Source organism: Corvus cornix, chromosome 13, assembly GCF_000738735.6.
Source record: "Corvus cornix cornix isolate S_Up_H32 chromosome 13, ASM73873v5, whole genome shotgun sequence".
NCBI classification, from domain to species: Eukaryota; Metazoa; Chordata; class Aves; order Passeriformes; family Corvidae; genus Corvus; species Corvus cornix.
In genome coordinates this window covers 10,402,118-10,428,124 of record NC_046343.1, presented here as the reverse complement: position 1 = coordinate 10,428,124, position 26,007 = coordinate 10,402,118, and positions in this window count along the sequence as shown.

The following is a 26,007-nucleotide window of genomic DNA, read 5'->3' as shown; positions in this document are numbered from 1 at the left end:
CTCCCCCATTGGTGGTTAGTACGGATGGGAAGACTTGAACTCCCGGGTGCTCCGATGCTGCAAGTCCAGTAATAAAAATGTCTGACTCCAGCGGGATGGGTATCACCACTCAGGCCGGAACAGATCTGTCACCAGTTTTTTTAACAAGGAGGCTGGAGGTCAGGACGATTGGCACTGTCTTCCCCAGTTTCCAAGTATAAAATTCAACTGCCGCATCGGCTAGCTCAGCTCCTGTCCAGTCCTGTAAAATGTTCTTTTTTCATGGCATGGTAGCTCCATTTGTGTCTTCACGCAGAGCTGTATCACGCTGTCTGCTCAGTTTCCCAAGAGTGGTGCTTGTGTGTTCAGTCGGTGGCTGCAGCAACATCCCTGCCCCAGGTGGCCCGAACCTGGAATGAAAGGCTCAGGCACAGGTGTTACTGCCTGGGGTTCTTTACATCCCTTTGCCCAGATCCCCAGCTTTCCACAGCGGTGACACCTGCTCTGGGATGGAAGTTTTCTTCCTTGACGCACCACCCCCACGACCCCCCCTTTTATTATTTTGAATTTCAGGGTCAATTGACACCAACTTTATACAGGTTCCTACAGTTAAATCTAAGGTGAGAGGAGGATCTAAAGGCAGGGCCCTGAGAACAGCTTTGCAGGCTTTGTTCGCATTGGAGCGGGCCAACTCTGTTAGCAGCTGCTGTTGGAATTCGTGCCCCTCTGTCTGCGAGCGAACAGCCTGTGTGAGGCGCTCTACAAAATCTACAAAGGGTTCTGATCACCCTTGGAGGACTTGTGTGAAGTGGGTCTTGGGGCAGCAGTGGTGGGAGCAAGGAACTGAGGCTCTGAGCAGCCTGCTTGATGTTTTGCAGGACTGCTTCAGGGATGTTAGCAGCCTGATCTTGGGGCTTAGTCCAAGCCCCTTCCCTGCAAAGGTGGTCCAAAGAGAGCACTGCAAGTTGGGGATTGCTCTGGTAGGAAGCAAGAAGATCTCACAGTGCCCTCTTCCACATCCTTTCCCAGAGGAGATACTCAGTCTGGGAAAGGAGGCAGGCCAGAACATTCTTAAAGTCATGAGGGACTAAAACTCTAGGGGAGAAAGAGGCAAGGAGCAAGCTCCGAAAGTACTGAGACTCTCAACCAAACTCCTTGCTCGCCTTGTACAGCTCTTTTAGGTCGGCATGGGGAAAGGGTTCCCATCAGAGGCATGCTCCGGCTTGGCTGTAAGCAACTGGCATGGCTTGCATCTGATCTGCATCCCCACTTCCAGGTCTGGGGTCATGGAAACTGGAAGGGGGGGCATAGGAACCGGAAGTAGGGAGGTAGGGGGTGGAGCTTTCAGGGTGGGGAGGAAGCCGGCAGGGGCAGAGCTGGGGGGGGGCCGACGAGGTAGAGAGCCCAACACAGGAAGGCCCATTGTCGTAGGAGTGGGAGGTGCCAACGTGAGGGAAGGGGGCGGAGAGAAGGGGGAGGAGCAGGGGAAGGGCTGAGGGCAGAGCTGTGCAAAGCAGCGGGAAACTGGGAAGATGAGTGATACAAAATGGAGGACTCTTTGTCTTCTCCCAAGATGGCGGGCACTGCCATGAGATTGCCGGCGCCATGTTGGGTAGGTAAAAAGGGATTAACGGGGGAAGAAGGAAGGAAGGGGGGCGGAACTGGGGTGAGAAGGGATTGAGATCTTTAGGGGGTACAATGGACTCTTTCTCAGGCAGAGCAGGGGACGAGGGAGAGGAGAAGGGGTTTAGGGAGGAACTCAAGCTGGGGTGTGCACACCCAGCTTAAGGTGGGTGGGGAGAAGCTTCTGGAGAGCCGGGGAGACAGGGGCAACCCCCCACCAATAGGCGGTATACTTCTCCAAGGCTAGTCTTGTTAGGAACACGGGAAGAAGGAAAGCTGGGAGAGCCATGGCAGAGCTGGTCCCCACCCGGCAGGCTGCACCGGAGCCGATCAGATCCCAGTGAGCCACACTGGGTAGAGCGGGGCTGCGGGGAGCCAGGGGCTGGGGAAGACGAGGGAATACAACCGGGGACGTAACTGGGATCGCCCTCCCCCGCGGACCTCTTCAGAGCATTTATAATGGCTGCACACAGGGGCATGTACAGATAGACAGCTCTGTCTCCCATGGCAGCCACTTCCCCCAAGCCGCTTGCTGACTCAAGCCCAAAACGTTGGCTCTCACACGTGGTCAGCGGCGCCAGGGAAGTGGTGAAAAACCCACCTTACAAAGCTCTTTAAGAGACCTTTAGAAAACTTAAAATCATAACTTTGAAAGATACCCACAACTGGGACATAAAAACTCCGCTGAGCCTGGGATAATTTATTTGCCATGGCTCGTGTCTTCCCCCACTGGGTGCAAAACGAAGAAAGAAAAAAAACCCGCGGGTTTCCTCCTCCCTGTGCTGGAGCTGCCCGCGCTGCACGTGTCACGCCGAGCGCCGGGCACCCCGAGGTTTGCACTTACTGCGGGTATATCCTGGAACGAAGAAACCGGTGGGAGTCCTCCTTCTAGCTGCAGGTCTCTGGAGAGAGGTCCCGCAGATTCTTGGAGAGCTGCACGCGCGCGGCGGCAGCAGAGCACGCTGGCGGCAGTGGTGGCGCGTGCTCGGCGGCGGCGGTCTGCATGCCAGAAGCAGCAGCACTGGTCTGCGTGGCGGCAGCGTGTGCTTCACAAGAAGCAGTCGGCGTCCGACGACAACTCTTGCTGGCTCCAGCTGGCGAGGACGCTCGGGTCTGCCTCTGCTCGGGAAGCAGGCAGGATGGTGGACAGTGGGTCACACCGGTCAGTGGCCCCGCGTCGGGCACCAGCTGCCACGGTGCCGCGCCGGCTAGCACGCTGTCCCGGGCACCAGGCAATCTCTGCCTGCACTGCGATTCAGCTTCCGTCCGCCCCTTTGGAGCAGGCAGAGATTGCCCGGTGCCCGGGACAGCGTGCTAGCTGACGCGGCACCGTGGCACTACATATTTGCACTTACGTATTTTTCTTTGGCATAAAATCCTCCACTTTTCAGTCACTCAGCCTTGTCCGCCTTGCTAAAACATTATGTAGCTGAAATGCCTTTTGCTCAAGCTTCTGCGTTAGTCATTTAATCACCATCTCCCATCAGGTGTTTTTGTTTAGCTTGTGTTAAAAATCCACACTCTGCAGCAGGGGAACAATTTCTGCAGCACAAATCAAAGCAGGAGTCTCTAAAATATACCTTTCTTAGAAAAAAAAAAATTAGACTTAGTGATAAAACATAATTCAGACAGTTTTTGCTACTGTCATTAACAGGAAAAAAATCCCAGTCCAGCAGTACAAGATATCAAAGGGAAACTCATGGGAACAGTGGCAGAGAATGGAGCTGATGTAAAAAACTGTTCCAACACAGAATATAAAGGAGAGTTCAGTATTCCTTCTGCACTCTTCATCCTTCTTCTAAAGCACACCTGTTATCTCACAGCTATAGGGTTCCCTGCCCCAGGTGCCACTTCCATCAGGATTTGACGAGCCATAGTCCACCTTGCAAAGCCTGGCCATGTGTTGGGGTTTTAAGAGGTCTAGTTTTTTTTTCTGTTAAAGGAATTTTCCCCCATTCTGTTACTAAGACGACAAATCGCTGGGTGCTTAAGAGAAAACAAAAGACCAGGCTACCCTTTTGTTTCACCTGGGTGTGGGGTCAGTTCGCTCTCGGTGTTCGGTGTTCAGAGAGAAGCTGCTGGTTCTTTTCGGCCGCTTTTTCTTTCTGTGGAGAAAGATCCCAGGATCCCCCGGCCCACCTTCCCTGCCCCGCTGGAGGGCCGGGCTGTGGCCGCCCTGCCCTGCCGCTGCTTCGAGCCTTCGCTGCGTTGTAGCCGTGCTCGCCCTGCCTGCCCAGACCTCCGGGGGGTTCCCCACTTGGATACATCATGTCTGCCACCCGGGATTTGTGCTCAGCCTGTTGCTCCAGCCTGCTGCTCCAGCCTGCTGCTCCCGAAGGTCCAGACGGACACCGGGGCCAGCTGTCTCGGGATTTGTTGAAAGCCTTTGTTCCATCCTTCCCGGGACCCCAGACCACCAGTGCCGCGTGCTCCCCGAGCTCGCTCCGGAGCGCCCCCTGCAGCCGCGGGGGGAACCATCGCACCTGCCCTGCTCACCGGGAGCCGCCAGCGCCCCTGCCGGCTGCGAGCGGAACTGCACCCGAGGGGAAAGGGCCTGACAGCCGAGAAGGCTGGCACTGGGTTTGTGGTTGTTTGCTGTTACTGCCATAGTTGTTGTTGTTTTGTTTGACTGGTTATATATATAATAGTAAAGAACTGTTATTCCTATTTCCCACATCTTTGCCTAAAAGCCCTTGATTTCAAAATTATAATAACTCGGAGGGAAAGGGGTTACATCTGCCACTTCAAGGGAGGCTTCTGCCTTCCTAAGCAGACACCTGTCTTTCAAAACCAAGACACCATGGAAAGCAGCATTGCTTGTCTTTCTCCCAGATTTATGGTGAAAGTCTAGAAAAAACATAAAGAGGCTATAAAGCTTTACACAAATCACCTGAGGGATTTTACATTTTGTTATCTAGGAATTAAAAGTTATCATTAGAAACTATTTTGTCTGGTCCTGTTGCTCACTGCACATGAGTCAATCCTCTCCAGGAGCAAGTCAATAAAAGTCCAACTCCACCAGGATGGGGGCAAGTAAGAACTCGTCACACAGCCACCACCCCTTCGCTTCCTGAGGCATTTTAGATTTATCATTACTATTTTTTTCTTGCCTCTGTCACCAGAGGAGACTCATCCTGAGGCAAGGCACATCTCCGGGAACGCACGTGACAGGTTAGCTCAGCAGCAAAACCAACAAGCTGTAAAGCCAATGCAGTAATGACCTCATGCATTACAATGCTTGCTGTGTAGTAATGCCACGTTTAAATAATGGACTGCAAAGATCATTAAAGCCAATCAAATGTATAGATTAGCCCATAAAATCTCTTTAATGTCTCCTATATTCTGATACCATGTGAAAGAGCAACCCCAGTCAGCAGTGGATGCAGGTGCTCAGCAGTAGCCTTGGGCTTTCAGCATCCTTACCTTGGAGGCTTCCTTCCACTCTTACGTTATCACTGCAATTTTTTACATCCTAAATTCTCCACAAGGAGAGGTGTAGCTGATGATTGTGGCCATATTTCTGCTGTAATCTCCAAAAAAATATCAGATCCAGCACAGCTGCTCTGCCAGCCCCAGTCTCAGCACACCAGCCCTGTTTTGTGGTTCCACCAGCCCAGCCTGGTAACAACACCATGGGGACCTCTCCTGCAGTGCAATGGAGTTACAATCACAGAGTCACCAGGGTTGGAAGAGACCTCCAAGAAAATCTAGTCCAACCATCAACCCATCCCTACCACGATCACACCTAAACCATACCCCAAGTGCCACATCCAGACTTCTGTTGAGCACTTTCAAAGATTGTGACTCCACCACCTGGGCAATTTATTTTAATGCCTAATCACTCTTTCAGTGAAAAAAAAAAAAAAAAATCTAATGTTCAATCTGAACCTCCCCTGACACACAGCTCTCTCCATTGTTTCCAAGTCAGTTGGATAGAGAAGTTTTCATGACAATGAACCCCTTTAGCAAAAATCTTTATCATCTAGGGGGAAAGCAGCTGCTTCTCATGTTATCCATAACAGACTGCCACGGGACACCAAGTTCCTAAATGGCTATTCCTACCTAACCAACCGAGATCACATATGCTCATTTTTTGCTTTTTATAGATGCGCTTCATGATTACGTACCACGCCTGATGTTTCTATTTACAATATTTCCCAGTTAGATTTTATTTAAGTTTACTTACAAAAATATAATTACATTTTTGCTTTGACTAGATGTGTTTACCCTGCCAACATGGAATTATGCATGCAAGAAAGAGAGATGGGCAAACAGGTGAAGAATAACTCACCTCCATCAGTATTTTGCAAGTCTCTCCTACATCCACAAAACCTGCTAATATTAACAGATGGCATATCATTCCTGCTGGAAGACAGACACCAAATCCTGACCTGAAGGGCCATGTTTATGGTCTCACTTCGCATTTCACAGCAGAGAAATCTTTAGAGCCCAGCAAACTCTATTCTGTGCTCATATATTCTCTAGATGGGGAACAGGGTCAACTTGCCTACCAATTTTTAAAACAGCTGCACTAGCAAGAAGGCTAAAATGAGAATCTTCCAGGAAAGACTTCATGTTTTACATTGCAGATCAGACAATTTAAGCCACGTTGTATATGTTAATAAAAGCAATTTCTTCAGTTACCTTTTTGTATAAGAAGTGTCTGCTACAGGAAATAAATTCAGCAATTAATATTGGCCATAACCTTACAGCAACAATTTTTCCTAAATAATTTCTTTTTTTTAAGAACCACAACTTGTGCTGAAAGAACATTTGCATTTTATTACCCCTAAATGTTTAACTACCATAACTAATGCTTGATTAATAAATGGCTAGCTACTGCTGTTACTTGCAAACTCACAATTTAGATATGGCAAATTATTTGCCAGTGAATATTGGTCCTTCTCAAGCAGCAACATAGGGAGAAAAGAATCAAAATAGGAAAACAGGTTTAATTCAGAGTGTCTCTTAGGCCTCAGTCTATTATTCCAGCCAAGCTCATTAAATGCTGGGTAAAGCTATAATGTTTATAGGTCTTATTTAAAAGTGAAATTGTGGGACAAAAAAAGCTTAAGTTCATGTGGCCAGTCTTCCACAGTACATCTCTCAGCTGGACACATCCCTTTCAGAGACTTCCTCAAGGCAGCAGAGAATTCATAATGCTTTTGGGGGATCCTGGGGGAACCCAGCCTACATTCAGCACCTAGAATCAACATCCAAGCAAAAGACAGGTATTTTGGGTGGGGGTTTTTTTGTTGTTGGATTTTGAATTTGTTTGGTTTGGGACTTCTTGGGAGGGTTTAGAGGTTTTTGTGTGTTTGGTTTTCGTTTCTTGTTGTATATCTGTGGGATTTTTTTTTTAAAGACTCAGGCACTATTTTCCCTCTTTATTTTTTTATTTATTGAGCATGTCATTAACTCACCAAGTTGGTAGCTGTAGAAGCATGAAGGCTTTGGGACTAATTTGAATTAAAATGAAACATCGTGGATAATACTTGTTCGCTTCCAGGCCTTTGCAATGGAGCCTTCAGGGGAAAAAAATTTGCAAAAGAAAATATGAATTGGACTTCAAAGCTGTTAAAACAGTCTGGCTAGAGGCGTTACCTGGGGTGGCTGTTTTATTCAAATGCAAATATGTAAGACATTTAACTATGCACGAATCAGATCTCAAGTGCTTTCTATTGCTTCAAATGTTCCTCTCCCCAAATCCCATTTCTAAATGCTTGTGCCTTTTAGGTGGCAGCTGATTCAGCAGTTTCAACTTGCTTTTCTTGGAGATAAGTGATAAGTGATGCTTGGCCTGGGAGCTGCAGCACCACACCTGAGAACCAGCCCTGTTTACTCTTCACACCTCAGCCCAAGAAAGTAAATCTTCTCCAGCCCCAATCCTGCATGATGTCAAGTTTATAAATATGACTTTCGATTAAAATTATTTCAGCAGAGCTACATGACAAAATAGAAGAACCAGCAGAATAGGAAGGAAGAAGCAGAATAAGAAATCTTAGGAAGCGGCAGAATAAATCTTCCAGTCTGGACAATTTTAAAGGAAAATAGTGCAGTTAATGGAAATCTCGCCATGCGGCCAAAAGGAGGAAAGCAGAACTGACAGCTAAGAATCAACTCCTGTTCTGTTTTTTTCAAGACATCAACAAAGGTTACAACCTGCTGCATGGCAGCTGTGGACACAGCTGTCATTTCAGATTTGATTTCACAATATATGCTTTCAAATTAGGCAGATTTCAACACTGATTAGGAACAGGCTTTTCTTCTACAAATGCTTATAAGAAGAAGTGCTTTCTCACAAGTCATACAGCCTTACAACCCTTTGGCTTGTTCCAGAGATACATCAAAAATATCCACCCCCATAATCACAGCCTTTTTATCTTGGCAGGTCCTTCCAAGTGCTCAGTACTCTGAATTTTCCACCACTATCAATAGTGTTAACAACTAATACTTGGTAATTTTTCAAAACTCCTTTCAAGCCTTTCAGGAACTTACTTGTATGAAATATTAACAAGAAAAATGTTCTGAAGTACTAATAAATTTGTCTCTCTCCAGCCTCTAACATAGATGAAGAGCTGTACAGGGAATTTTCAAGTTCTCTTTAGGTCCTAGGGGTCTTCAGGGTGTTGGTTGGTAACATCATCCCACAAACAAGCAGCTCAATCTCACCGACCCAACACAAGAAAGCCCTCAGCCATCATAAGCCATGGACATTCTCCATCCCAATATCCAGGGATATCCTAGCTCTGTGTTTAAGCAGCCAGCCACTTCTCAAAGCAAACAGCCAGGTTCATGAATGTATTTAACTGCCTAAAGATGCAGAAAAGCACACAGGGAGAGCTGCTGAAATCCTTTAAGTGAGTAACTCCAATTTACTCATCTGCGTGCATAAACTGCCCACGAATCCCACACTCTGGGAGCAAAACTGGTCTGAAACCGAGCAAACCAGAGCATTTCTGCTTGTGCCAAGAGTTTCCCTTTCCATGCAGGGCACCTCTATCCAAGGTTAGGAAAGCAGCCAACAGCTCCATGTGCAGGTGATGTACTTTCAGTCACAATAGAGACCAGCCATTTCCCATCGACAGGCGCACCAAGCTAAGGTGTCTGCACATTTAATTGAGATTATGGTGGGAATTAATTGTAAGATTAACAATCTCCAAAAGTGATGTCACAGAGCAATATCTATAACTGCAGTAGAGCTTTGGTAGCACAGTAAGATCATAAAAAAATGCTATTGAAGTACATGTGGATGAAAAGAAAATGACATGTGGCACTTCTGGTATGAGATAGCCATACAGTATATTTGTAGGACCCAAAAATTTCTTTTAAGTTTGAAAAAGTGTGAGATATTTTTTTGTATACGTTTTGAAATAAGAGTGAGATTATCCCAGGCAAACAGAAGCAAGAGAAGGGAAAGAGTCATCAGATGTGTGAAGAGCCAATCCCACAGGAACAATGACAAAAGATGGAAAATTAACAAGTAAAATTGCCATTGTTTCTGCAGGTTGCCTCTTGTAATTCAGTAGGAGTTACTATACTGCAAAATTCAAGGGGATAAAAATCCATTACAGCTCTTCTCTATACCCTGCTCTGAGGACTCTTTGTCTAAAATAACTGTATTTTAATCTGTTTGGCAAATGTTTTCAATACAGTCTTTAATACAATACTGTGTGGAGAATTTCAGGGTAGAAGGAAGGTTTGGTGCATTATTTCTACAGTTTAGTTCACCTCTTAAACCTACACAAACAGAGCACAGGAAGATAGCCCTTCCACATGAAGTGTTAATAAACTTTTAATAACAAAACATTTCTCCAGGCATCAAATCCTGTCGCTGCTGAGGACACTGGAGTTTTACCATTAACTTCAGCGGAACCAAGACACAATCTCTGGCTATATATTTCATATAAATTACATTGCTATTAGACTTGATTCCCAACAGAAATTACATTCATACAAGCTCTAATACTCATGACATCCAAAACACATCCAAGTATTTTCTTCTTGCATCCACTCACACACACAGATTTTTTTTTTCTCTTTAACTACAGCAATTAAGACAAATTATGGAGATTAGTTTTTCTTCTTTTAGGCTCCCACCAGGAGTTTCCCTCTATTTTACAAGCTAAGCTTTGTTCGTTCCAAGCTTGGCACCTACAAATGCAAGCCCTGTTGCAGGAAGGTGCACTGAGACCTGAGCTCAGCAGTCCTGTAGCTGCTCAGGAGAGGTTGAGCCTGGAACCTCCCTTCTTGGAGGAGGCTGAGCACATCCTCAGCCGGCTTGATACCAAAAAAAGCATTCTTTGTGCATAGAGCTGAAGTGCATAATAAATCATACCTCAATTTTGCCTACATGCCAGGAAGGCTGGATTCCCCCTTCCCAATCTGCCTGCTTGCCTTGCCTGCTCTCCACTCAGAGGAGTGTGGGGAAGCCAGAGCTCCAGCCAACATCAGTTTGCATTTCTGTCATACAAAGCACACAAGTTCACCCAAATTCAACCCAACAGCCAGGACTTGTCCAAGGTAATGGCCATCTTCACCACCTTCTGTCCAAGCCACCAACCAATGCACCCCAACTGCAGCATAAGAAACCTCTTGGGCTCTGTGGAAACCAAACACAGGCTTTGGGAGCCCCAAGAGCATTTCTGGCCTTTCCTGACTCAGCTTTAAAGCTTAAAGACATTTTAAAATGTTTTTAATTGTGTGGAATGATAGGTCTATCCAACAGAGAAAGCCAGGAACCATGACCAGGGTCTTCCACGGTTGTGTCCCCTCTCTCTGGTGCTGCCTGGTGAAGCACCAGCTCATCCAGCTCGCAGCAGGTAGCAAGCAGTGTTGGGCCAGATATTTTTTTAACAGAGATTTTCTCATGAGTTGTTGCTTGTAGGTGAATCCTAACTGCTTGCTTCAATTGCTCCTATTACCATAAACCAAAACCTCTGGTCTGTTATAAAATATTCTGATTTTATATTCAAGACATTTGGAAATCTCAACATATTTTCACTCTCTGGAAAAGAGTGAAAACCAGCTCCCCAACAATGCAGAATTTAGCAATTTGCATATGAAATTAAGTTTTCATATCACATGAAATCAAGTTTTATTATTCATTTCTAAATCCCACTTTCCTCACCCTCCGTTTTCCCAAAGTCAGCCAAGACCATGTGCCAGGTACCCGCAATGGTGAATGATTATTCACCAAGCAACCCAGGGAAAGAAGAGAGTCTGGCAGGGTTGCAGGACATTGTGGGAGGCTGTAGATACCAACAGCAGCTTTAAACAAGGTACCAAGTGCTAAAAATGGTGAATTAATCTACATTAGGCTCCGTGCTTTACCAGCTAGACAGGTCATTTAAAGCTGTTGTATCTTCACACTACACTGCCGACAGCGCTAGAGACATTTTCACAATTCATCCTGTAAAGCAGTATGTTCTAATTATTATTTCTTTGTCTTCTGCTTAGGGCTTTGCCCATTAGGTGGTGGGAAATCCAAAGGATATATGCAATGGTTATTCTTTTGTCTTCATAGCTCTTAAACTGCTTCTCTAGCTTATGTCAATGCCTAAGTAATTGTGCCAACATGTAAGTATTTATGTGCTTAACTAAAAAGAACATAAAAAAAGGAAAGAATGCTATTGTTTATATGCCAACTAGAGATGCTGTGATCTGCAGACATTTTCCTGTTTTTTACAAGCAAAGGGCATTTCTTCTGATTTGAGATACTCTCCCCCCCTCACCAACCCCATGCACTCCCACAGCTGGCTCATGCTGTGGCTTCTGTCTTCTCAGAGATTTTCTGTCACTCGACGAACTCCCCCTTATTCTGTGTCATGGACCTGGTTTATGCTAACATGTAGACAGAAACTGCAGATGGATCTACATTATCAGAATGGCCTTTTCCTCCCTCTGTTCCCTCTCAACTCTTGCAATGGTGGCACTCAGTGGGACCTGTGGATGAGCAGGACACCTCCTTTGCTGTCATAAAGCCTGGGCTGTGCATGCAGCAAACAAGAAAACAAATTGGCTTGGGAAGTTTCCTGCCCACACAGCACAAAGACACCAAATAGGGCAACCTGCAGACTCAAACAAAAGCCAGATTCTTGTTTTCCCTCCTAAGGCCACTTTGCTCTCTCATGCGGGACACACCTTTTGTACAGTGTTCCCCTGGGGGCTGCAGTGATGAGTTAGCCAATTATACAGAGAGAAGAGGAATTTGATGAATGGATCATTTTTGGTGCACTCTGCACTTTTGACTCATAAATTCCACAGAAAACAAGGTAAATGGAGCATAACTTATTAATGAATAGAGCCCTAAATATCAAATGATCCGCTGCGAATCATCAGCAGGAATTGCAGAGCCTTCACATCACGTTGGTTATCACATGCTGCAGTGGTTCAGCGATGGACAAACTGCAGCCTGGTGTTAAGTTGTACAAGATAATCTAGGAAATAACATTCTGCCTTCTATAAAGCGTGTTACAGAGAGGTGCTTGCCTGACCTTCAGACTGTGACCTCCAGAGACAGTTTTCCTGCAAGCCTCACCTTGCATTGCAAGCCTGAAAGCACCATTAAGCCCATGATGAATTGTGAGCCTTGGGAAAGGTCCATGAACCCTAAATCTCACCAGAAAGCTGGGGGAAAGTCAGACAGCTCTGAAGAGGGACACCAGTGAAGTTTCTGTGTAGTGAGATAATTTAGCAGCAACATCTTTCTATCCTGCATCACTTCTACCCCTTCACTGATGGGTAAAAATGGACAATCCCACCACGTTTGAAGGTCTACTGAGGTCCATCTTAAGCCTGAAGAACCACGCTGGCTGTTCTGAGAGAGCGCCACAGGGCAAGAACATGAAGAACCTTCAATTTCCACCTTTCTAAAAGTTGTTTGGTTTTTTTGAGAGTTGAGAAAACATGAAAGAAAGAAGGAAAGAACAAGGAAAACCATACACCCAAGTACCTCCTCTCAAATTATCTCCATGAGCCTGAGGATCATTCGCAGAAAAGTGTGAGCACACATATGCTGGCACACTCTTGACTGTTCACAGTCACAATGAAATACCTGGTCTGGGCATTTTCCTCATCACTGTTCTTGTTCGAATTAATTAGCTTGTTTCCATACTTCTTGGTGTCCTTGTCTGTGGCAGGGAGGTTAGAACTAGGTGGTCTTCAAAGTCCCTTCCCAAATCATCCTATGATTCTTCTTTCACCTTAACATCTCTGAATCTTCTGGAGTTAACTTTACTGCTGTTCTCCAATTTTCTTTCCTACCTAATTTTTCCTTAAGTGTTTTCAAGCATTTGGGTACAAGTCTGCCTCCTGGCACTGAGCTGCAGTTACCTGTGTGCTGTGGAACTATCTTTAAAGTTGGGGGGTTTTTTTTCACTTGTATTGACAGAAGCAGTAATGGTAAAGACTGCCCACTACTTTCTAAAGGCCATTTTTCCCTGTATGTGTACAAACATGTCATCTTTCATCTGTCAGACCTCTAAATAGGCTTGAAGTGAGTTTCTCCTGCAAATGCGCCTCTTTTTGCAGGGATGGCCTATCTGTACTCTCCATTCTTTCCTACACTTGTGCACATCATCTTGTTCAAACAAACTGCCAAGATTTCAGCCAGCAGATAGCAATTAGTACATAAAAACAAAATGAACCACCATGGCTGGATGCTGTGCCATAGGCAAAAAAATGCAATAGAAAGCTACTTTAGCTGAAATTGGTGTTTAAAAGACATTTCCATAAGAAGGCTACAAAACCACCCTCTTACTGACTACCCATAAGGCTTCAGCTACACTTGCCAGGTAGAGCAATTTTCTAGAGACTATTAAATAAAGCAAAACCAGCTAGACAGATTGTTGCAGTCTGACTGAAAAAGCAGCAAACTGATAAAAAAATTACCATTGAAGTCAACAGAAATAAGGACTTTCTACCTGCAAGATGTGAACTGTCAAAGGGAGCTGGGAAGCATCTTCCTAAGTCAGAACACAGTTACTCAAACCTACATATCCCCCTTACTGATAGTTACATGTTAGTAACTAATAATAAAAAACACAAAATAGAGGCCAGCACAAGGAATTCAGAGATAAGCAGCAATTAACTCAGTATAAAGAGACACTTTAATGCCCAACTTAGCGATTTTTGTACAACACTGACCTCAGGTAGATCTCCCTGGCGATACTGTCACCAGTACAAGAAAAAAAGTCCTGCTCATTTTGTCATTTTCAAGTGAATTTCTCATGGGAGCCTGAGATAATACAGTGTTTCCTTAGCTAGCTTGGCAGATGAGCAAGATTTGCTGCTAAGTCCCAGTATTGATGTGCTGAAAGTGTTTTCTCCTGGAAACATCAAGGAGCAAGGTAAGGCTAAAATTACTCATCTACTTGAATAATGTGTCCTGTTTACTTTGGTATCCCCTTCCACAACTGCCCCTGCCTTCGGCAGCATCACCCTGACAGGAAGTAAAACGCTGTTAATGCATTAAATCGAACAGCACGATTACATGGGCTGCCTCTCCAAGACAAAGTGCATTAACTACTGATAAATTCCACTTCTCTTCAAAATTAGAATGAAAAAGTCACTAGCCAATACTTGCAGGAAACAAATTACATGCCTAGAGCTATCCAGTACCTCTGCTCTGTCTACAGAACCTACTGACAGACAAAGCCATGAGCGAGAAACTGGATGTCACGAGCAACTGCTCAGCTTACGGAGGGGAAACAAAGACTAAGGGGGACAAAGTACTCCCAAGCCCAGACAAAATCCTCTTTTCATAATATCTGTTACCCTCAAATACATCCTTTCTCTCACACCTAAAGGAGATAAATGCTTGTTCAGGGGTGAAGGGGGTGGGGGGGAAGTGGGGAGTGGAAGCCAGCATATCAAGAAGAAGATTAAAAAAAAAAAAACAAACAAAACCAACATCCCAAAACACAACTGATTTTATTGAAAGTTATCAGTTGTCCTAAAGATCTCTTTGGAGGTGCCAAATTATCAGAGATGGCACCAGGGACAATTTACCATTTCTCCTCATGTATATTTTGGTGATTTCAGTCAGGTATGCCAAGATACATCTCCCCTGGTCTTCTCCAAGGATCACCTTCATTCTTCATTTCCTACATCACATCTAAAACACTAAAATGCAGATTTCAATGGCAGCAGCAAATGCTACCTGGAAGGATGTGGGCTGGTGAGAGCACCCCTAACACAGGAATACGGCATTCCTCTCCACTTCCCTTCAATATTGTCAAAGGTTTCACCACTCAACACAACAAACTTTGAAAAAAATATTACTTTTCTTCCCCTTTTTGTATATAGAATAATGGCTTTTCGACAAGCCAAATGGAAAACTGTGTTAATGCATTTCCATGAGCAAAGCTTGAGAACCCCATAAATTGCCTTGCTTAATGGACTCAGGAGTTCAGCTATCCATTCAGAAATTCTACACGGAATCAAATGGTTCAGTCCTCAGGAAGTGCACACACACGCTTCTGCAGCTCTGTGGGTATCATCATTTATGTCTGTTGGATTTGATGGAGTAAATGTCACTTGGAATGAAGGAGGGCCTGTGTCCACCACCCCTCTGGCAGAAAGGGGCTGACAGTCCTTCTCACCCCAGGGGACTGTGCAGATGCCCCATCCTTCAGGGCTCCACACAATCTCAATCAACACAGAAAAACCAGTAATCTAAAGGACCTGCAGGCACCCTCATCTGGCTCTAAATGCACTGTAATGACCAACAGCTTGAGTGCTTTTTTAAGCTGTTAAGAAGAAAATCAACTCCTTTAACTGTTTCCCCTGCCATAGGCGGTGAGTGCTCAGGACAAGGTGGAGGATGGACAGGGTTGTCCCTCATCCTGTCCACATGCCATGCCGTGAACTCCCGTTCAGCAAAGCCACTGCTGAGCCAAGCAGCCTGATGAGAGCAGGTGTTGGGCTGGTTTGGGGGATGTGACCCCTGCAGAAAAGCAGTCCCTGGCATTAACACCTCTCACCATGCTGTGAGCTCTGTTTGCCCAGGAGGAGACAGCCCAGATTAGAGCTTGTCCTCAGCCCAGGCTGGCAGAGGGTAACAACCTTGGCCACACTCATCCCTGCTCCAGGCAGCATCCCTCACTCCTGTATGATGGGGATGACCAGAGGGTGAAAATTTCAGTTTGCTGTATCTGCTTTGGGGTTCAGAGCAAATCAGAGTCCAAAGGTGATGCTCTTCTCTTTATTACAATTTTTAAAATCTGCTTTTATTTATTTATCATCACAAGAGTTGAAGTGCAAGCCCATGGATAGTCATTGTGGCTGGCAGCCAGCTCAGATTGGGATCTTCTCAGCTCTGGGCACACCAGAAGATGAGGGAGTGTACTGGTGTCTGTAGGGGGCTGCTCCCCAGTCCCCTCCACTCCCTGCTTTGTGTGCTGAGACATGGGCAGATTTAGCACAAGTCAGCGTCTTTGTCACACCAAGGGACAGCCAGGCACACACCAGCCCTGATTCAGCCCAGCACATCCTGACTGTAACCACGCAAATAAATCCATCCAAGCAGCACAGTCTGCCTGCACCCACGGGAGAGGGGCTGCCTCAGCACCAAACACCCCCAGGCCCTCTCTCACCCCAAACAGTGGGATCACTTTGGAAACCCTCAAAGAGTGCAGGAAAAACAAAGATACTTTCATCTGTGCGCATGGATCCTCTCAGGAAAGGAGTATAAATAGAAGAAAGGGAAAAAAGTAAGTGAGCTAATGTCCTTTGCAACTTTTGTAAAGTATAAAATACATCAGAGGGCACAGGTTCCAGGTCCAATTACTCCTGATTTACAGAAATGTGCAACTGTGGGGACACACATATTATGCTGATAAGAAAATACATGTATCTGCAGCTGGGACCTACAGCAGAACTAAAACATACTGAGAATACTCAAATCTTTTCCCTCCTGTGTACCTTAGCTGTTCAGAGGGATTTTTTTTTTCAGTCAAAATTGAAATGAAGGGAAAAAAACACCACTTCTAGGATTAGATCCTAGAAAAACAGATTCCAGCTGGAAGCTCAAGCACCTGCAGAGAAGTATTTATAAATGAAAGGACTGACATGACTTTAAATACAGTGTCATCAGAAACTTAATTATACAGCAGCAAGTCTCTAATTGGAAGTCACAGAGCAATATATTGGCTTTGTCATGTGATTTGATACTCTCCAAAATGCTTTCCCAGGATTGTTTGTGTTATCTGTCTCAGGTTTGAACAGTAGTGTTTGTTTGCAGGCTGCAGTGAGATTAGCCCTATTTATCTTCATGGGCTTTGTTTCCTTGAACACAGACTGAATTCACATGGATTTGTTTCAGTGCTCCAGGAAATCCTTGGCTTTGCTTTACCCAGCCCAGAGACATATTTGTGCTGGCTGAAGCTAAGTACCTTGGGCACCCAAAAGCCCCATGTTCAAGTCAGCATGTGTATCCCACCAGCAAGAGGAGGTGAAAAAGACCACCTACCTGTGATAAATCAACTTGAAAGTTCTAAGACCTGTGTAGTTTCATACTGAAACCCCAATTTCTGTAATTACATTTTTAAAGAATAATTTATTTTAGTGCTTTATTGTTTCAAACTGAAAATAAATACTTCTAGAGAAAAAGCTCTAAAGAAATTACTGAAAGAAGTAAAAGTCCATCCTCAATGCCCTCCACATAGTAACGTTTTCATTTGAGGGAATTTTGTAGATATAGTTAGGCAACATCTTTGTCCTCCTTTGGATTCTGTCTTGGCTCCTGATTTCTGTCTAAAAACACAGTTATTTTAGTTTCCAAATTTAATTATTGCTTTAAACTGAGTGCATATGATTTAAACATCAGTTGTGTTCCACCAACTTGTGTTTTCTCAATCCAGGTATCCTTCTGGTGTCACTGACAAGTAGATACAAATATTCCAGATGGGGACTTCCACATTTGAAAATAGTTCATTATATTCCTCATCTCTGCCTCACACCATATGTCTCTTCAGAGCCTCCCAATTATCATAGAATCACAAAGTGGTTTGGGTTCGAGGGGATCTTAAAACTCATCTCATTCCACCCCGCTACCACAGGCAGAGACACCTTCCACTATCCAGGTTGCTCCAAGCCCTGTCCAACCTGGCCTTGAACAAACACTTCAGGGATGGGACACAGCTTTTCTGGGCAACAACTAATTGAAGGACAGTCAAAATAAGACTAATCACAGGTATGGTTTTCTTGCATCACATCCTCTGATTGCTCAGCCTGATGTACCTCCTGCCTGGGAAGTCCTCCCACTGTTTCCCCTCCCATTTTCCCATCCTTCCCCTCCCCTCCTGCTCACCCCACTGCAGAGGTGCCACATGACCTCTCCAGTCAGGATCCAGCTGTGCTAGCTTAGCTCCCACTATTCCCCTAACACCTGGAGGCTGGTGTCTGCAACACCAAATTTGAAACAGGAAATTACAGAACTGTAATTACTTGAGCTGGAAGCTTCCAGCCCAACTGATTTGTCCTGTCATCTAAAAATCTACTTGTTTCCAAACACAGTTGGCAGAGATACAAACACGCAACCCTCTGGCAGGGGTCCAGGCAGCACCGACAATGCTGTGCTGCTCACGGCATCACAAGTGAGATTTTCCATGGCTGAAAAAAGACAACAGTGAAATTGATATTACATTTTAACCTAGGGGTCATGAAAAGATGAGACAATATATTCACTCCACTTCAGATAGCCTGAAGGAATGTGACCTTTTCCGTATCATTTATAACCCAGAAGGTTGAAATGAGCACCAAATCCAATTACGGTGTATTTTTATTTACCTAATCTACCAGCAGATGGCCTTTAGTTTTAAATTTTCTTAATTTTGGAGATCTGTTCAGGCAGAACTGGCAGCACAACTCACGTCCCCCTCCCCGCAGGGAAGGGTTTAATGACAGCTCCATGAAACCTGCCACTTGGTTATTGCCTTCCTGGGCCGCTGCTCATCAGACCCTTCCCTTGTAATTAGATACATATATTTTCTTTGTCTTCCTATTGGATTATGAGGCATTTAAAGCAGGTATCATCTTTTTGAGCTATGATTGTACAGTATCTAACACAAGCAGAGGCTAACCCTTAGCTAGAGCTCCTAATCAGCACGGTAATGAAAATATTTCCTTTTCAAATGTAAATTGAAGACTCAGTTCTCAAGTACCTGGGAAAACCAAAGGATAAATACCTCAAGTATAGTAAAAATTGAGTTTAAAAGGCAGGTAATTTAAGCTGAACACAATATGCTTTTACCGTTTATGTATAAAATTAAATCATTGAATGAAGCTACACTCCTTTGTTGTGAAAGTTTTACTGACCACATGCCCATGGGAAGGCTCAAGCTCATGGATCCTGAAAACATTTCCTTTTGTTTCATTTTTTACAATTCTTTAGGAACATTTTTGGATGGGATCCCCTGCCTTTCTCCAAGTGAAAATACTTGGTGCAGCCAAGGGTGGGTCAGAAACATCCCATCTGTCAGCTGCAGCATCTTCCAGCAGCTCAAGCAACCCGTAACACTGTAGCCTGCATGGAATCATTGCGGTTGGAAAAGAACTTCAAGATGAAGTTGGATCTCCAGACAGAGTGCAATAAATACCTTTCCCACTACCAACACCTGCTGTGAGCCAGGCTGGCTCTAACAGCCACTGATGGGGAGATGCATTCACCATCCCACCCTGTTCACAGAGCCCAGCAGCTGCTCAGCTGCACTGCAGGGGAGGAGCAAGTCCATCTTTTCCCTACTCCTCTGCCCAATGGAGCCCATTCGAAATTAAGTACCTTCACAAGTAAAATACACAGACCTCAAAAAATCCCTATTTGCATAAACTTGTGTTTTTGCTAACCACAAAATGTAATATAAATTACTCAGAGACACCTTCCCTTTTCCTCGCCTTTTAGCAGAGCAAAACATGATTTACATTCTGTTTGTGGGTGAATCAAGTGAAATGTTTAATTATAAATAGCACTTGTAAATATAATCCTTTCAGCTGGAATATTTTTATAGTGAAAATGAACAAGACCTTAACAATGATTTCAGTTACAAAACTTCATTAGGCCTGTTTCTCATTCCAGCTCAGGCTCTGTGCAATGATTGGGTGTGGCAGTGCAGGTGGCTCCAGCTGCCGTGACCACTGGGGAAGACACCAATAGCAAACTGTGCTGGTCAGAATCCCATGTTTAAGCACTTTGCTCTCCAGGTACAGCGAGAGCCCACAATCCCTCTGTTCTGTTATTTACATGTTCTTCTACGATTGGTTAGTGTTTTCCAGACCTTGTTTTATGTATGAGTCTAATGTATTTTCATTCCCCTGTGTTAATATGTATAAGTTCTATAAGTTTCTATGTTACTCGACACCGCATTGGTCCCTTCCCTAAGTCCCTCCACTGTGTAATCCCCATTGATTCCCTTCCCCTTGACTCCTCCCAGTACGCTTATTCCCACTGGCTGTGATCCCCTTTCCTGCCTTTCCGTCCCCAGTATAAAACCCCTGGTAACCCTCAGATCTTTGTCACTCCATCCCTGGACTTTCACCTTCAATAAACTCCCGTTTGTGGAACCTACATGGAGTGTCCTCTCCTGCTTCTTCATCGCCGCACACGCGCCTTACACCTGAACCTGGGGTGCGCTTCCCAGAGTGAGGAACCAGCTATTAAGCAAACATGACCCAGAGCCCTGCCAGGGGACGTCACTCGTGTGACGCTGCGCCTTCCCCCTGAGCTATCCTCAGGGCTTGGCATCGCAATTGGGTGTAAATTTACATTTACTCGATAGAGCCATGAAACACCCATAGGTAGGTGTGAGGCATCCAAGCTCCGCTGGCTGCAGTGGTACTGCAAGAATGAGCACCAGCTGAGGATCTATCCAACTAGATACAAGTGGTCTCTAGCAAAAATGAAAATTATAGCCATTAGTTTTATTTATGGAAAGCTAAAACACACACTTCCTAGAGCCAAGTCTGCATTCAGCAGATAAAGTATGTGTGTAACCTGCCACCAAGGTTATGGAAAAGTGGAGGACAATGTTTATCAATGTTAGTAGGAATTTTTTCCTCCAGATATATTTACTAGGATAGAACATCTTCTACAGGAAACAGTATACAAGATATTAATTTATGTTTAGTCTAATTGCTCATCCTGAGGTGCTACCAAGTTGGAAAGCACTAACTGACCAATCAAGCTGTATCCTTGAGGCCACCAAAACCTGCTAGATAACAGGCAGGTCAACAGCACACAGCCACTCACTCACTCTTCCCCTCCCCAGTGGGATGGGGGAGAGAATCACCAAAAAAACCCAAAAAACAAAAGCACACACAGAAAAAATCCAAACAAGCAAAAAACCAAACAAAACCCAAACCCAGACAAAATAAAAACCACAGAAAACACACTCCACTGTCAGGGTCTCCTCCCCCCTGCCGTGTAGCCCTGGGAGAGGGGCCCTGAGGGCACAGACACGGGGTTTCCCTGCCCCTGCTCAGCCTCGTTCCCATTGGTTGGTTTGTGTTCCCTGCGCGGGCAGAAGGACCCTTGGTCCCGTGACTGGAACAGTTCCTCGGCAGAGCTCCGGCCATGCGGCTGGAGAAATAAACATCTCTGAAACATCTATCAAGAATCTGTCCATACATATATATTTCTTTTCCACGGGCCTCCTGGTTTGGTGCATTGTGTTACAGTATCCCCGCTGTAACACTCCACAACAACCAAAAAACCCCATGGAGTGTTGGAAGATGGCCAAGACAAGAAACATCTCAGACTACAGCTGTGTAACCCAACTGGCCTGAGATTACGAACAGATTTGTATCCTCCTGGCAACTAGTGCTGTCCTAACCTTATCGAACCAGGGAGAGCAACTCCCTGAAGGCTCCTCTCCATCTCCTCTGTACATGGTTAACCATGAGCAGAAGGGAGAAGCCCAGCCCTGACAACATTGACTAGAGGATTAACCCCTCTGTGATCAATGCCTTGGGAACCTCTTCCTCAATTTTATAGGGGAGTATTTTAGGCTCATACCTAAAGACTTGAGGTGTACATGTAGATGTTTGGACTGTGCTAAAGCTATAACATGCTAAGCAGAACATGAAAGAATATTAAAGACACTGAATCAGATATACATTGTGATTTCACAAGATCCAAGACCACTTAAACCAAAGTCAAAACACAGCCAACCTTTACAGCAACACAAATTAACTCAGGGTCAGCTCTGGGTTCAGATGCACCAACACAGCTATCTAGTCAAAGAGGGGTTTTCCCCAAAAAGCAGCCAACAACAGCTTTGCACAGACTTTTGCCTCTAGCCCTTGGTTAAAAAAGAGAAATTATGTACTCTCTTAAAGCCAGCCACCAAACTGAGTCTCATGAAGGAAAATAGATACTGGGGCTTGGGAGCTTTGCTGAAGCAGGTACTAATGCCTGTTAGCTTGGACAAGCTTTAAACACCTCATAAAAGCATCCAGCAGCTTCAGATACAGATTTCTTCTTTTGAAAACAGAAAGTACTGGAGGCAAATACTATTAAAAAAAAACAACCCAAAAAAACCAAACAACAGTTTCAGTTCACTAAACCAATGCATTTGTTAAGTAGCCAGATAAGGATAGTAAACAAACAGAGAGACATATTGAAGTGCTGATTTGTAAGGTAGGAAAAAATCTACCATGTAGCGATTACACAGTTGGTTAATTTTAGGGAGAAACTTCATCTTTTTATTAGGAAAAAAGAATGCAATTATAACTTGACATGAAACAATTTATCCCACATTTGGTATTTCTGTTTGTTGGTTTAATGCCTCAAAATTATTTATCTTATTATTTATCTGTATGTTTATTTTTGAAGAACATATTTTTGTGCCTTCAAGCCACTTTACTCATTAGTTCTCTGGAGTTCATGTCCTATTTCATTATGTTTTAATCTTTACAGTTGTTAATTTACATTTCATTTCCTATTGTAGCAAAAAAAATTACTAACGAAAAAGTGATTGTAAATATTAATACAAGTCAATTGATAATCATCCAAGAAAGCATTTTGCAGCAAAAGCAATTACCTATGTTTGAGGAAGAAAGCAGCAATTCAAGTAAGTACAAAGCACTTCAAGTTGAGGGCACAGCACCTTCTTAGAAGTGGAGAGTGGGCCATCACAGACCAGCACTTAAAATTAACAACAACTTGCTTAAAAGAGAAACTGCCTAAAACAGAAACTAAAAACAAGACCTATTGGGTAACCAGGTGTCTAAAGCACATCAGAAGTTGGACTACATTCTCTCCACAGCATCAGTTATGTTTAAGCAACTGCTTAACTAATACCACAGCCATGACACTGACCTACAAAAATTTAGAAAACAGCAAACCAAGCCAAAAAATATCCTGCACCAGAAAAACCAACAAACCATGTAGGTCCAGGTTCCCCCTCCACACACCTTCTCTTTCACCCCTGGCTCCTGGCATTGCATCACAGCAACTTCAGTTTTCACTTTGGGAGAGACACACTCAACTCAGAGCAAGGGAAATCCTTTCAACTTACTCAGGTCTGGACCATTGTTCTGCAGGCTTTGAGCTTGGCTTTTGCTTCCCCAGGCCAGTTCCCCACCACTCTGCTCTGCAGGGACACTTCAACCACCTGCAGGAAAACATCTGCATCTCTAGAAATGATGTCTTAGCACCAGTGGATCATATTGTTCTGACAGTGGATAATTATCCTCATTAGATAAATAAAAGGCAGGATTGTAAATACACCTTAGTTTTAACAGAAGAAAGCACTTAGTGACTCCTAATGTGTGAGCTGAGCCCCAGATCTGCCTGGCTCGATCATTAACCTCCTGCAGGTGCTGCAGTTAGAAGGGAAGAAGGCAGCAGGAGCTGCTCATTAGAAAAGCTCCACAAAAGAGAAAAGGAAAGCTCGGGGACTGCCGTTTGAACTTGCCCCTTGTAACTTTGCTTGTTGGCCTCAAAGAAAGGCCCTGCTTTTTCCTGCAGAGAACCCCATACACTGTATTTCCTGGCTTGGTGACTGTTGCACGTCCCCAGCACACAGCGACGGTATCAGTAAAGAAACAGCCACGTGGAGTGGCGACAGCTGGGTTTTGAGCAGAGCCTTATAAAAGCTGGGTCTAGGCTTTCAGCTTCCCAGTGTTTGCAAGAGGATTGCCTCTAATTCCTTACGCTTGTGACTTTGTAAAGCTCCACCAACTTGCAGCAAATTGCCCATCTAAAGCCATTTCTCTGAGCAGCTCCTGTCCATCTGTCACAGCAACCTGCCCTCCCAGACATGCCGCCTGCAGGCAAAGCGTGACAGCTAGATGGGCTTAAGACTCATAAAAAAATAAATGAGGCTATTTTCTTCATTATTTTCCTCTCCAGTTTCTCAGCTTTTCTGTGTTTCCACAACTGTTTCAGCAGGGACCAGTACCCCCTGCCACTCACAGAGGCCAGGGGAGCTCTGCAGCCACCAACCAAAGGAGCTATGATCAGGACAGTATGTCCCTACTAAACTTCTGAGGATCTTACAGGACTGATCCTTGCAATAAAAAATTAGGAGTTTAAACCTGGAAAAACAGAGCCTTTCTTGATGAGAGACCTGAGATAATTTACTTAATTATTAACTTAGAAAATCCTTGGAGGTGACATTTCAGATAAGCATAGTTCTCACAGAGTTCCCTCTTGCAGGAGTAGGAAACCATTTCACAGGTGTTTCAACATCAAAATTATTCTGTTAACTCCCCCTGCCCCCATGACTGGGAGGAAAAGGGAGAGTGAAAGTGAGCAAGGAACAAGTCCTGCTCTCCTGCAAAGCCATGGAGAAGGACAGAATTAGTGTGCTCTACCACTGGCACAATTTCGCAAAGAACTGGAAAAAACATGGTTGACCCAAAAGGGACAAGAGCAGCTTCCCATCAGAAAGACCTGTTATATCTTTAAAGGATTAAAGATTGACAGCAACACAGGGAAAACTGGTGCTAATGAATTCAAATAACGAAGCACCCAGGAATTAACTGGAATTTTGCAGCTGCAAACTTCCTGCTGAGCAAGAAAGTCAGTCTCTCATCTGCCAGCTTCCTACAGATAATACTCCTTCCCTGCAAAACAGGATCTGTACCCAGCCCATCTTCCAGATGATCTGGCTTCCCCCAGTGCTTGTCCAGTGCTACAGCCTGTCCCAAGGGTTGTCACCCAGCTTCACTTCTACCAGCCTTGTCATGGGACAGCCCATCTGTGGGAAGAGTCTCAGCAGCTTTAATGAATTTTCACATCCTTTAGAACAAATTCTCATCTTCTTTCCGGAGAAACTGAACAAACTCTCCTCTCGCTAGACAAAGTATAGAGCAGCCTCTGTACAGTCACTTGAGTTTTGCTGTGGTTTAGAGTGATGTAGTTGGAAGCAGGGAGGCTTTAGCTGACAGATAAAGTTTGGCAGAGCTGTCCCAGATTCTACAGCAGCTGCTCTGGTTCACATATGAGAAAAACACATGAGAAAAAATGAATCAAAAAGGTAAATGCATCAAACAAGATGAAACAAGAACTAAACAGAAGCACCCATCCAAGGTTAAGGCAGTAAATAGTTCCATTCTTGCTTTATGATCTCTGACCTGAGATATGTTAATTCCTGTTCTCCCCCTTCCCAAGCTCATTCAAGAAAACCTGGCAGAAGGGTTGATGCAGTAGTGCCACACACAGACACAACACTGAGCAGGAAGCCAAGGCCCCCTCTCTGACCAGCTTAAATGTTATGCAAATGCACAATATCCATCTTGATCACACTCCTTTTTTCTTTCTTCCTGCCTTCCTCTCTTTTTTTCCTTCCTATTCAATCTATTTCCATAGATCCTGAAAGCCTTAGAAACAGCTTGGGTTTTTAAGCTGCTGACAGCAGTCCCAATCCTTCTTACCCCCATCCTTCCTTTGTTTCCTGCTGGACTCAAATCCATCCATGACTGGCTGTTGTCACTTGTCTTGTAGTTGGCTGCAGGCTCTCCAAGATGACTTTCCTGACCTTGTACTGGGCTTAGTGAACTCCTGGATCTTGACTAAGGCTTGAAACGCTATGGGAATCTCAACTAGAGTAGATTTCCGCAGTCATAACTTTGGTGATAAAAAGCACCTATTTTGTAATCACCGTGAAATTCTCCTTTTTCACTCCTCACTGCTGATACCCTCACAGTGCAGAATTATACCTCAGCAGTGGTTTTCTCTACTCAGGGTTAAAAGTGATGCAGAAAGTTGAATTCCCTTTGAACCATCTTCCCTCTAAGCTGGAATGATGACCATGATCCTCAGCAGATGGTGTAGTCACTGAGGTTGGTAGCAAGCAGCTGCAGTCCCTCCCTGTCAATAACAGTCAAGCACATGGCCTGACTTTAGCTCCTGAAACGATCATTAGTAATGATCCATCAAAAAGTTTTTGATGAGTGAATGAT